General features: G+C 45.3%; 1 long non-coding RNA gene across 1 annotated transcript; it reads left to right on the top strand.

Annotated features, from left to right (window-relative positions):
• Positions 1–2,783: 2,783 nt before the first annotated feature.
• LOC140003120 (uncharacterized) lies at positions 2,784–9,797 on the top strand. Its single transcript, XR_011811115.1, has 4 exons — positions 2,784–4,349; positions 4,467–4,529; positions 9,012–9,162; positions 9,364–9,797. It is a non-coding gene; the product is annotated as an uncharacterized lncRNA (long non-coding RNA).
• The last annotated feature ends 3,332 nt before the right edge of the window (positions 9,798–13,129 follow it).

Raw genomic sequence — 13,129 nt, 5'->3', positions numbered from 1 at the left:
GGGGGAATGGACATCAAAAAGATTCACATTTCCTGTCTGTAAACCAAGGCTTCTTTAATAAATGTAAATACATGAATAATAGTGAAAAGCACAAGTGCTGTAGTAATGAGCCCCGGTTTTGTTACAGGTGTAATGCAAAAAGTTGCATTCTCCTATGATAGCAAGGCCATCGGCAACCACCCTGGTTTATGGCTGCTCTGCCTCCTTGTAGGCTGAAGACTGACATCAGTGTACTTCAGAGCCTGGGTGGTCTGTTCCTTCAGAAATAAATCTTGTGGAGGTACCTAAATAAAATGCTCATCAAGGTGCTTTTCTTTCTTTTTTTCTTTTTTAGGAACATGCTAAAAGGTGGTCCTTAAGGTTACCAGACTTGAAAGAATTGAGAAAAAAAAATCTTTAGTGTTTTTAAGCTTGGCATTAACTCCTTTTCTACCATGGTGAATTGTTAAAATTGTGTCATGGGCTACCCATTAGTTCCCAGGGTACCCTGAATGACCGGTGATTTTATCAGAAGCATTCCCAGTCATTCCCAGTTCAGGCTGTCCACTTGTGCTTGTACAGTGTGTTCAGCACTTAAATTAAAGGCATCGAGCACTAATGTTGCAAAACCCTGAGGGTTTATGCTGTGACCAGTTTCCCAGGACAGCAAGTCATTCCTCATGCTGTTAAAGGGAGGGAAAGCTGTGTTACTGAGTGCAGTTGTTTCTGTAGCAGAGATGAGGCTCTAGAATTAAGCTCAGAAACAGATTTTCCAGGCTGATTACAAACATGCACCCATTCCACGATAAAAGTCATGGGAGATGTTGCTTCTGGCAGAGAGATGATGAAAACTGTTCCTGTGATTCAGCCAGGCATGGGTGCAGAAGTGGCAGCTCTGTAACTGTACACATCCACACAATGCAGCTGAAGTGGGGGGGTCGCTAAAACCACAGGCACTGGAGTTGGGCCAGGCTCCATCTCTCTCCCTTCCCTGAAAAGAACAGCCCCTGAGCTCTTTTACAATTGCTAGAGCCAGGACCTTTGTTCTGTCTTGTCTCCAACATCACGTTGCCCCTTGATGCTGGAGGTAACGTAGGGTTATTGGTTTAATAATGACTGTTTGGGAAGAATGCCATCTTCTAAATTAACACCACAGTCTCTTGCAGGAAAGCCTTCCAGCACAGAGCAGGTCTGTTCCCATGAAATGAACATGTTGTGCCCATAAACAACAGAATCGTGGATTGGGATTGGGTTGCATAGACCATTAGGAATAAATGCGTGAACACGTTGCTCTTCTGGTAACTGGTTCTGGGTAGTTCTGCTGTTTCAGGTGGTTTTTAGAAGTGGATTTTCCCTAACGCCCTCCTGCCGTGTCTCTGGAGCCAAGATTGCAGGCATGAGGCAGACTGGCTGGTTGCAGGCGATGCTGCTGGAGCTGCCCCAAGATACGGGCTGGGAGAGGGCTGGGGTGCCACAGCTGCTGCCAGCGGGGCTCCTTGCTGCTGCTGGACTTACCTTGCTCCTCCCAGCATGTCACCTCTGGGAGATGCCACGTGGGATTGTGTCCCCAGCTACAACATAAAGGGAATGCTGTTGGATGCAACGTGCTGCCAAGTGATGCATTTGGTTTGGAAGATGGAGGTCATGATAACAGCAGGAAATGCACAATAAGAAAAAAAAAAGGGGGGGGGGCATCAACAGTCCTTATGGAATATCCATATACACAGAGCATGAAACCTCAGAAGTTTTGGAAAGACTGCACGAAATCCTGCCTGCTGCGCCTGCCTAAAGGCAAGCTCAGTCACTGGACAGCCTGAGATTCTGGTTTTCATTTTATCTGGGCTTTTACATTTCTCTCCCCTCTGTCTCTCAGGGCCTTCGCGTGCCTGTGTGACTGCTGCTTGCATGCTTTCCTGCCCCATTGTCTGCGATAAGCTCTGCCCTGCAGAGCCCCTAGCACTTAATGCCACACGGCTGTAACCCCACAGCCAGGCCTGGGGCCGCCCTCATGCCCTGTGGGGAAACCTCTGGTGCTGTCAGGGCCTGTCAGGGCCCAGGCCTGATCCAGGAGCTGTGGCTTCCCCTCCTGAGGGGATTGTCCCTGCCCCAGCTGGCAGGACCCTCATGGGGCAGAGCCCTGGCACCCAGTGAGGCCACAGCTCCCACCCCAGGGAGCGCTGCAGAAGGGGACCCACAGGGCCTGGGTACCCGCAGTTCTCACAGCCCAGGGGAGCTGCTGGGAAGGGATACTCTAGCACCTGTGGGCAGCAATTTCCACAGATTCCCACTGTTTTGTGTCCTAAGGGCTTCCCCGATGCTTGTTGGAGGTGGGGCTGGGCATTTCTTACCCTGTTCACGATGGGTGTGGAGAGCACCTGGCGTCTGACCTCGTCACAGCCCCTCCTGCAGTGAACACATCCTGCGCTCCTTGGATTTCTTCTTTGCCCCAGATTAAACCCGTTCCTTCAGCCTTTCTTCACATGTTGCTTGGGTGTGTTTGTTTCCTAACACTCGCCACTTCTGCTGCTGCTCCTCTGAGTTCTCTCAGTTTATTGAGTCTGACAAATTCAGTGCTGCTGATGGCAGGGCCTCAGCTGGAGGCTCCCTGGGGACAAGCAGTGCAGGGCCTCTAACCCCCCCGTGCATCTCTGCCGCCAAGCCTCCCTGCGTACCCTGGGCTGGGCGGCCCTGCAGAGACCCTCACTACACCCACTGCCCAGCATCCCCATGGGAAGGGCTCAGACTTTTTTTTTTTTTTTTTTTTTTTTTTCCATCGTGACTTTGGCCTGAAGGTTTGCAGGGAAAAGAACCAGGGTGCTACACGTCTCAGTGCCTTTGCCCAAGGGCAGGTGACTGATACTCGGGTTTGCTCATTTGGTTTCTCTGCAGTGCGTGGGACGTTCCTGAGGGGGTGGCCTCCGAGCTCACCTATTGTGAGCATTTTGTCATGGACTTCTTTCCTCACTGCAGTTGGATATAAAATGCTGTGCAAGCAGAGGCTCTGGGTATGTGCCCAGGTTTGCAGGACTGTAATGGGTGAAATAGCTGGAAACCAGAATGCCTCCAGGACCTTGGGTTTTAACCTATTAAAATTGGGAAACGTTCTTAACGAAACACAAAGGCAAACTCACGGAAATTGCTCCCTGTCACTGGAGATATTTATATGTATTTGAGATCTAAGAAAATCTCAGCATGCTCCGACCCCATGGGGAACAAGATACTTTCCTAGGATTTGTCCTAAAATCTGGTTAAGAAATTGTCTTTAAAATCGAGTGTGTTAAATGTGTGTGAGGCTGTGCTGTCCCTGCTAGCCAGCACTACCGTGGGTGAATAATTCACACACTTGCTGTTTGGGAAAGCTCCTCAAACCTTCAAAGCTATTTTTGCTCATGTGGTGACCCAGTCTGTGTCCCTCTCACCACAGCGGTCAGCCTTCACCCACAACATGGCTGGTTTCCCCCCATGCTGGTGGTCAGAAACTGCTGTGATTCCGTGCCTCTGCTGCTGACAGGTGAACCCGTTCCTGCCGGGCAGAAGAGGAGCACCGATGGTGAGAGGGATGGGCAGCTTCCAGGTCACATCCCCACCCAGGCAAGGTCCTTGTGCCTGTGGGGCTTTGTTTAGCTTTGTGCTCCTGTTGATCAGCCTCAGCCACATGTTTAACTCTGAATGTATTCGTTTAATTAAATGCTTTTAACATTCATTACAGGGCTCCTAATTGCTGACTAACCCAGAGGAGCTTAGCAGCAGGCATGGGGTGTGAAGTGCCTATGAGTAGCCTGTGTTGAACCATGCAGTAGTTTCCCAAAATGTGTTTTGGGAAGAACACTCTCACTGCTTCTGTCTAACACCAGGTCTCTCCAGGGCGTGGTGCATGGCAGGGCCCAAATCTGGCTCCTCCATCTTGTGCTGGGGCAGTGCTGTGGCTCCAGGCGCAGCCGGCCAGGCGCTTCAGAGCTGCCTCCGAGGTGCAGGGGTGCTCCCATGCCTGGAGCAGTCTCTGTGTATGGGGACACGGGGCTTTATTCCTTCTCCTAACTTCTCACACAAAAGGTAAAAGATGGGAGCTACATGGCTGTCAAAGTCAGGGCTGGAAATCTGTTTCTAAATGCCATAGAATTGAAGTCAGGCACAGTTCGTGAGATTAATGCTAAGATTACAGGGAGGTTGGAGTCGGTCCTAACACACCACAGAAAGCAAAGAAACCCTGCAGGTCAACATGCTGACTGTTCACAGGGCTGTTCAGCCTCTCCACCACTGAGTTTTTGAAGCTCTGTCATATAAAGCGTGGGGTTAAATGAGCTCCACTGAGGCCATCCTCCGGAACACCTGGGGTGCTTCTCAGAGCCTGATCAATAGCTGGGGTGGAGGTAAGCTGCTGCTGCTCTGCCCCCTCTTAACATTTTTTTTTTTTCCTGTTGCCAAGATGTTTATTTTCCATTCCTTTGGCTTTACATCCAAAGTGATTTTAAGCCTGTTTTTTCCAGATTCCTCCTTTGAAAACTGCACACTTGAGCCATTGTACACAGCAGCTCCTATTTCAATCTGCTGTAAGTTTGACAACAGTCTTTGCTGTCTTTATTTTCTCTTCCCTGTGGCTTTTTTTTTTTCAGAAATTTCTTTGTCACAGTCAGGTTGACAGTGGCCTATGACATTTTTGTTGGATTAAAGTACATATGGCATTTGGAGTGGTCTTTTATATATTTCTGAATTTCAATTACTTCCCTTTAAGAAACTACAGGCTGTCCTGAATAAATCACTTGAGCAAACGCTTTTTCTTCTTTTCTGCTGCCACTTTGGAACAGTAAGGACTCTGGCTAGATCTTTCCTCCCTATTAAAATCCGATGCAAAACTTCCACTGATTTGGAGGAATCATTTTACTGCAGCACCCTATTGACCCACAGGGATAATTTTTTTCCTGAAAGGATTTTACGGCATGTTTATGCTAAGTTTATCAGAAAAAGGTGCTCTCTGAAATACAGGGTTGAGACCCCCGCTGCTTTGGAGATGCTGCCATCCTTCATTAACTAATTTACTGGTTTACTGAAACCACAGACTCGTGGGGAACATTTCTGTGCCAGGCTTTCTCAATGGGCCGTTTGTGCAAGAAGGTGCTTGGTGTTGTAAGAGTTGCACAATCCAGCCCTTCAGATCCTGTAAGAATATCGTTTTACAAGCTCTAATATCAGAAGTACCTGCAATATTTATACCTCTGTGCAGTTCTCTATGGAAATGAAGGACTGTGTGTATGTGATGTTTACTGGGCAAACACCATGGCTTTAAACTCCTGCAAGTGAGACTGCTGTTATTGATTTTTCACTGTACAAGACATGCCAAGAGCAAATACAAATACCTTACAGAATTTGGTCCTTACAATGCCATTTGGGTATAAATGTTTACAAGGACATGAGTAACAGGCAAAGAAACACACTTGTGCCCAGAAGATGTCAAAGCTCTGTGCTGTCCCTGCCTTTGCCGATCTGGTTCAGCCAGGGAGGGAGCAGCAAGAGGCTGGCCACACAGCCCTGCCCTGGTGCCTGGATCCAGGGGTAGGAAGAAGCCGGGCGTGGGGCTGAGGAGGCAGTTCATGCTTTGTATCTGCTCTGTGTGCTGTGCACAAGCTTCAAGAGGAGAGCCAGCTAATGCTATTCACTGTGGTGGCATCAGGATGTGCACACTGGCCTGCTGGGAAAAGGTCCAAGACCATCAATTCATTTTCATTTCCCATGCAGCAGTTAGATGGTGAGAGTATCGATTTAATCTGAGAGCCAGAATTGACAAAGCCGTATCCACAGTCGCTGATCTGTAGCCATGTCCTTCTTGAGACAAAAAGCACCTGGGAACTAGCTTTAAATGCAGCTTGTGTGGCTGCTTCGAGGAGGATAGCGGTGAAGGTCAATGCAGAGACAGGTGCTCTGGTGCGGCCCTCGCTGGGCTGGATGTATCCTGGACAGGTGGGACATCACCTTGGCTGTTGTGGTCAGCGTACAAGAGTCTTTAATTTGCTCAAGGAATCAGGCCTGGCAGGGCTATATGACTTCAAAAGCAACTTTGGTTTTCTTCTTCCCTATCCTTGCTCAAATCTTCAGGTGAACATGATCTGAGGAGACGTGAAGTCCTGATTCAAAGCCCCACATCCTACAGCTGACATCCTTAGCAGCCCTGTCCCATGTGGAACACCGGTCTGTTTTCTGTGGCGTGAATAAACACATGGGGATTTCTGACCTTTCACTTGAGAGGCATGTATATACCAGGGGAGAGGACAATCACAAGGCAGGGTGATTTCCAGAGCTGCCTTTCATTTGCCTGGTCCGACTAGCAGTGGCAGGGGTGTCAGCAAGGAGTGTTGATAGTCTCTGTGTACTTCAAGTGTCTGTATAAATACCTTCACCAATGGGACTGCACACACAGGAACCCCACCTTCACTTGCTGGGAGGTGGCTCCCATTTCCCCTGCCAAGGGATTTTGCAATTTTTTTGTGTAACTTGGACAGAAATTGGTATTTTGTTTATTCTGTGATTGGAGTTTTCACTTTCCTTCCCTTGGTATACATCTTGGAGAGTTTATACATCCTATATGAAATTATGCAAAAGGGAGGGAGGTGTTGCCCAGAGGAAACAAGAAAGGAAACAAACCAAACCAAAACAAACAAACAAAACAAAACCAATATAAATGTCCAGAAATAACATGGGAAAGCAGAAGTGTGAGCTGGTTAAACCCCCACGGTTCATGGGACAGCCAGCTCACAAACAGCCCAAAAAACAGAGGGGAGTTCAAGCGGGCCTCTGCACCTGCGTGCAAACAACCCAAGCACTGGGGTCCAGTTTGGGGTTTTGCGCATAGCGGGTCATCTCCAGTGACTGCAGTAGAGGTACTTCAGTGTTTGCTGATTTTTTCTGTCATCTTTGAAGCGAATGGGAAGTGGAACGCGTGCAGTGTGAGCAACAGACTGCCGCTATCTCGTTCTCTTCCGAATTCTAAAGGATTCTGCATAAGTTCCTTGTTTTTGAAAAACTATGCACCGGTTCCCCTGTTGTAGCTTATTTCCAGTAACCTGGAAATAAACTGTTACATGAAGGTTTGATTGTATCCCACTGGGTACACACTATACCATAAATCTGGCAAAAGCAGATGACAATTTTCCCTTCCTGCGTTTTGGGAATATACCTTCTGCAGACCAGCTCCTTCAGGGGTACTTACAAGCATAACACAATTTAATGAGAAAATGCTGAGCATTGGCATGGCAGGATATATTGAGCCACATGGAAATTGCTCTTGAAGCAGACTACATTCAAAATATGGGGAAAAAAATATCTGAAATGTAATGTTCAACCAGTATGTTGACATTCTGGTGATTTTATCATGGATCCTGTAATACCTACTATTTGCTGAACACCTCTAGAGCCTGACTCAAGAGAGCACGGAAACCTGAGCTTTAAATAACAATAATAATGGTAAGTTGAAAGTGAGAAAAATGTCACTCAGTCACAGAGAAAAGCTCAAGAATGAAACCCAAGAGCAAAGTCTCAGAAAGTGACATTTGAGTACAAATAAATATGCCATTAATTAATTAATTAATTAATTAATTTTACTTATTTTTAAAGTTTGTGCCTTAAAGGCAGTTTTGAGGATGGAGGCACAAGAGCATGGGCAGCTCTTAGCTTTTTGAACAATTACTGTAGGGAAGCCTACATCCTAAAATCTTCTAAGCTTGTGGCAGCATGGAAGAAAAGGAGCTATGGTCTCTTCTATCCATTTCCCTACAAAACAGGAGTAATAAATGTGTTACTACATGCCCCTAAATGCCCAGAGAGGGAAGGCCAGGTGTCAGACTGAACACCACAGCCTGCTGTAGGTTTTCTTCTGTTCCCATGACAGGAATAAGTTTTCTATTTCTGACAGATCTCTTTGGGGAGATTGCCTGGAGAAGGTCCCCACCCATCTGGTGTCCTTCTCTTCAGACTTTTCTTTTTTTCTTTCTGCAACAATCCCATGGATTTGTCTATAAAACCCATATTCACAAGAAGGACTAGAGGCCAAGATCTTTGACTTTAAATGTCTCAGCCACTTGAGCTGTATGCAAAAATCACCTGGTTTATTTATTTATTTTTTTTGCTAGAAGAAGACAAGTGCCTTCACGTCTCTTGTGTTCATCCTTCTGAACACAATAACAGCGTCTTAGTTAATGGTAACTTTTATTTTAAAGGGAAATGTATATAAGCATGCTTTTATATTCTGAGATAAGTGTCTGACTGCTGCTGTGTGCTGCAAGTGTTATTTATCTTCATGGTTTTATCTGCTTGGAACCTCACAGTTTCTTATACATGCTTCTATCTAAAAAGTGTTTCAAATGTATATGGTCAAACTTTCTAGGAAAACAGCGTGAATGAAGTCTTGCTGTGAATGGCACATTGCTTTTTCAGCTACTCTGTGTGTGAGAGAGGTAATGTGCATAAAATCTGCTTAAATGTGAAGTTTCTTGTGAGGGAAAAGTTACCGGGTTTGTGCCCTTTCTGGTACATAAGTACATACAAAGAAGGTTTGAAAAACATTTGGTATGGATATGAATGTTTGTGTTAGTTGTATGTCTCGCTTGTCTTTTGTTGCTGCTTTTGAAGGGCAGGGGATGTATAGGCAGAGGTATGGGACAGACATCTCTAACGTGGGAGTTAATAGTCCACTGGCTGAAGTGCTCCAGGATGTTGATGGGCTGGCTGACAGTGCACAGGCAATGAGCAAGGACAAGTCCATTTCTATCTTTGCTTGGGGCACTTATGCAGCTGTGAGTTGCCTGGTGTGGAACATATGGGGCAAAAAGCCCATCTGAGTCCTACCCACCTTCAGCAGCACTCTCCTGCAAGATTAGACAACACTAAAGCTGGCCTCCAGGGAGAGTAAAGGAAAAATTGTAAACCTAAAAAGCAGTAGGCATAATTGCTCATAAATGTTTGTAAGCAAGAAAAGTAAAACACTTCACTGATAGTTTGCCAATTACTAATAGGTTGCTCTGCAAATATCCTGTTTCCCCTAGGGATGTGTGATAATGAAGCTGGTATCCTCTTTTTCCAACCAACCAGTTGCTGGAAATCATGCCAAAATCAAACCAAAGCCTGAAGTGGGTTCTTCTACCCTCACTTCTGTGTGTCATGGTGACCCCAAAGTTGCAGCAATTGCTCTTTCTGGTGAGTGCCTGCTGCTGCTTGAGAGGCTGCCGAGGCACCGATGGGGCCGTAGCAGCACGCAAGCTCCAGCAGCTCTGTGCTATGGCACATCTGAAAGTTTCTAGTTGTTCCTGTAAAGGGGCTATGTGAAGAAGCTTCACATAGCTTTTCATCTGTATTCTGAGGTGTTTTTTTGTCCGTTCGTTTGTTTGTTTTCTGTAGGTAATGAGTAACATGATTAGGACGCTTCTGGATGTTTCTGCTCCCTCCTGTTGAATTTTGGGACATTTTTTACGCTTGTGCTGTATGATATATACATACAGAAGCCCTAATATTTCAGCTTTGGAAATATCTCTGATTTCTGCTGTGATGACAGACATTAGAGCCCACTGAAATCAGCGTGGCTCTGGATGGTTACCATGGTTCTTCAGCTAGGCTCAGATGGAAGGATCTGCTTCTGTGGTAACATTTTTGAAGAAACAAAGGGAACTAGATTTTGTATTCCATAAAGAATCAACAGCGTTCTCATGTCCCTGTCCCGTTCCCCATTGTACTAAACAGCAAAGAAGGTCGTCTCCTGAAAATGTCATGTGTCAGCATATATTTTAATACATATATAGATATATTCCACTGCTATGAATGCTGTTTTAGCACCACTGGGTAGGTTGTAGAGATGAGTTCCTGTAGATTTAAACATTATGTCAATCACACCTCCTCTAAGCAGAGTTAAGAGACAGACAGCTTTCATCAAAGGCCAGAAGAGCATCTCCCTATCCCAGTATTGACAATAAGATTTAGATCTACTCCACTGCATTGAAATACAGAGAATTTGTTACCATTAGGTCTCCACAATTGCTGGTACCTGTTTGCTAGCCACAGTTAGCTGCAACTGATAGGCATTTTACACAATTTTCTTGAGTTTTAGACAATACTTTAAATAAAAGGGTAGTAGAAAACAACACTTGGAAAGAGGAGGAGAGGGAGTGGGTAGTTACAGTACCGAACTACAGAAGAACTTTATTTCACAATAACCATGCTGCTGTGTGTGGATAAATCACTGATTGTTCTCTTATCCCTGTACTGCTATGAAGAATTTACCAAAAAAAAAGAAAAAAGAAAAAAGCCACCAAACCAAACCAGAAAAACAAGGAAGCAGCAGAACGTGAATTCAAGAGCAGAATGGGATTGCACAGGGAGGTTCTGCACTGAACTGAAACATTCATGTTTTGGACCATCGAGAACGAATGAAGTACAATACAGTTCTGTTCCCCGTCTCTTTTAATGTCTCCATTTTGTTTGGCTTTGCTTAGCTTAGATTTTTCCCTTTTGGAGTCCTGCAGGGAGAAAAGAAGGAGCCTTTGTTTTAAAAAGACTCAGACCAACAGTGGGCCATTGATCATAATTAAGTCTAAAATAATACGCTTTTGCTGACCTGTTTGTATTGAGTCCAAAGAATTGTACGTTATACCTGCTGTAGCCTTGGTCTGCCCCCAGATCCAGTTTCTTCTCCCTGAGCTTCGGGTTCTGGGACAATAACTTTAAAATCCCAAATATACCCATGTTTGCAGGGTTGCATGTGAAAGCACCTCCTCCTCTGTCTGGTGTCTGGAGTGCTAATTTGGTACTAGAACGATTTCTTCATCATCAGATGTTCTCCTTGTCATGTGCCCTTCGTGACAGACTGCAGTCCCCATAACAACCACCTCGGTTGTCAATAACTTCCTCAGATGGCGAAATGACCCATGGGATAGCAGTAATTCTCATAATAACATCTGAGAGTTGCGTACAATTTATGTGTAACCGTGCCACAATGTGCATTGACACAATTCAGAGCTTCCTGAAGTCTACATGAATGTCTGGGCTGATATTGGTGGTTTCTTCAGGGACTACACCTGAACTTTCATAGCCAGATTTTTAGTATAACCAAATATAGAGGTTTAACTCTGTGACACTTGGCAGTAAGTAAAAGAGAAGTATGTGTTCTTGTAATTTGATTTGCAATTATTACTGTTAATGTCCTGTTGAATTTTTCTTAACTGTGTTTTACATCTCCTATTGCATTTTTTTTCCAGGATGCTCTAATGAGTAAATGTGCTGATGGATTAGTCACTGAACAAATGTGCTTTAGCAGAATACTGGAGAGATTCACAAGAAGATGCCTGTTTTGGCATCAAGTCCTACAAATGGGGAGTGTTAGGTGCCTTGGTCCTACTTTTACTCAGTCTGTCAGGACACACTTAGTGCAGTCCTTAGCAGCACATCTTGCAACATGCATACAATTCCTAAAGCAGAGATGATTCTTTAGTTTTGACTGTTGCTTGTTTCAGGCCACCTGGGAGAATCAGTTTGTTCCCACTGTATTTGTACTGAATTGTTACCTAGTACAGCTTTTGGCTTCTGTGCACATATATGCATTTGTTTAATTCCTCACATTTACATTATTTTGCATAGAGCAAAATGTATACAGCTGTGCCCATGTATTTTCTTGCATGGGGAAAAATCTTAGAATTTTGAAGATTATGGTAAGGGGTTTGCAGGCTTTTGGCAGGCTTACTGAGACAGACGGCCCATGGCACTCCCTGCAGGTGCCCTCCAGCAAAACTGCTTGTACTGTACATCTGTGCACAGATCTGCTCATTCCTGTTCACAAGCACAAGGCCACAGATCAGGCTGAACAGCTAGTGTCCAGTAGAGCAAGAAAGGTTGTAGAAAAGGGACTGCTATGTTGAAAATGTGAGACATACAGCCTTGAATGTACAGGAAAATTCCCACTGTGTAAATCTCATATTCAATGCAAGAAACTTGTCTGGTTTGCACAAGGGTGCATGTGTAAAGGGATGGGTCCACAATCAAGTCTGTATCTGGACTGTTTGGCCCTAGAAATCACTCTGTTCTGCCCAAGCATACTGTATCCTTGGCTGAGAAGTCAGTGGTGAGGCTGGAGGAAAGCTTCCCTTTGGCAGGGAATAACCATTTTCTCTGTGTGTATTTCTCTGGTGATGCTGAGAGAGAAACAGGAGACGAGGTTTAGCAGAGGAGAGCTCAACAGGGAAATCTACAGGCTACAGTGCTTTTCGCTCAGCTGTATCCAAAGTCTGTGGCTCAAGTATATTCGCATCTGCTGCCATCCAGAGCTTGGGGAGGGAAAACGTCTGACTGCTGTGTCAGACTCAGGTTTTAGCTTAATAAAAAGCTTGGACTCTGGACCTAGGTTAGTCAAACCTTCCTTTCCCACAATGGGGTTTTTATTACTTTTCAGATGTAGAGAAATTGTCAGTTTTTGATTCAAGCCTGTTAGCTACTGAAAAGTGAAGTCCTGTTTCCCTGACAAAACCAAAAATCAAGAGATAGTGACTTTGGCCACCATTACAACCAGAAGGTGTGTCTCTAGCTCGTCCTCAGAGACAACGCCCTAGCTTTTCTGTCCGATCTGCTCATTGCTGCTCTCTCACATACTCCTCCCCTTCCCCCCTCCCCCCCCCATTCAGGAATGTATAAAATATTAAGAAACAAGGAATGAAACATTTCTCAGCATGTGAGTCTCACAAAGGTCTTTGCTTTTTGTTGCATGATGTATGTTTTTGTTTGTTTTTCTCTCAAACGTTTGGCTACGGGAGGAGAAAAGTGGTGTCTTACAACTAGCTTGAATTGAATGAAGCCTGTGTTTACCTTTAGCCTGTTTTACCTCTTCAACGTGGCCTGTTACAGAAACTAAAATAGCTTGTCCTGGGATTCATGGATGAATTGGTGTTAATGGGAGGTTCATGGAAGGGGACTGTCACAGGGAGGCTATACTTCAACACAGGATTATGTGCGTTTGCTATTTTTGGGGGGAAGAGTGAATATCGAGGCCTATTCCTAGCTACCTGCAGTGCTCCTCCTGGCAAGGCCCCGAGGCAGCCCAAAGGGCCGTGGGGGCACGAGGGCAGTGCTGCCATGTCAGCAGCTTTGAGGAGGGGGCAGTGCAAGTAACTCCTCTGCGTACCGC

The sequence above is a fragment of the Anas platyrhynchos genome, chromosome 8 (assembly GCF_047663525.1).
Source record: "Anas platyrhynchos isolate ZD024472 breed Pekin duck chromosome 8, IASCAAS_PekinDuck_T2T, whole genome shotgun sequence".
NCBI classification, from domain to species: domain Eukaryota; kingdom Metazoa; phylum Chordata; class Aves; order Anseriformes; family Anatidae; genus Anas; species Anas platyrhynchos.
Note: the sequence above shows the minus strand (reverse complement) of the source record. Positions and strands in the feature narration are given on the sequence as shown.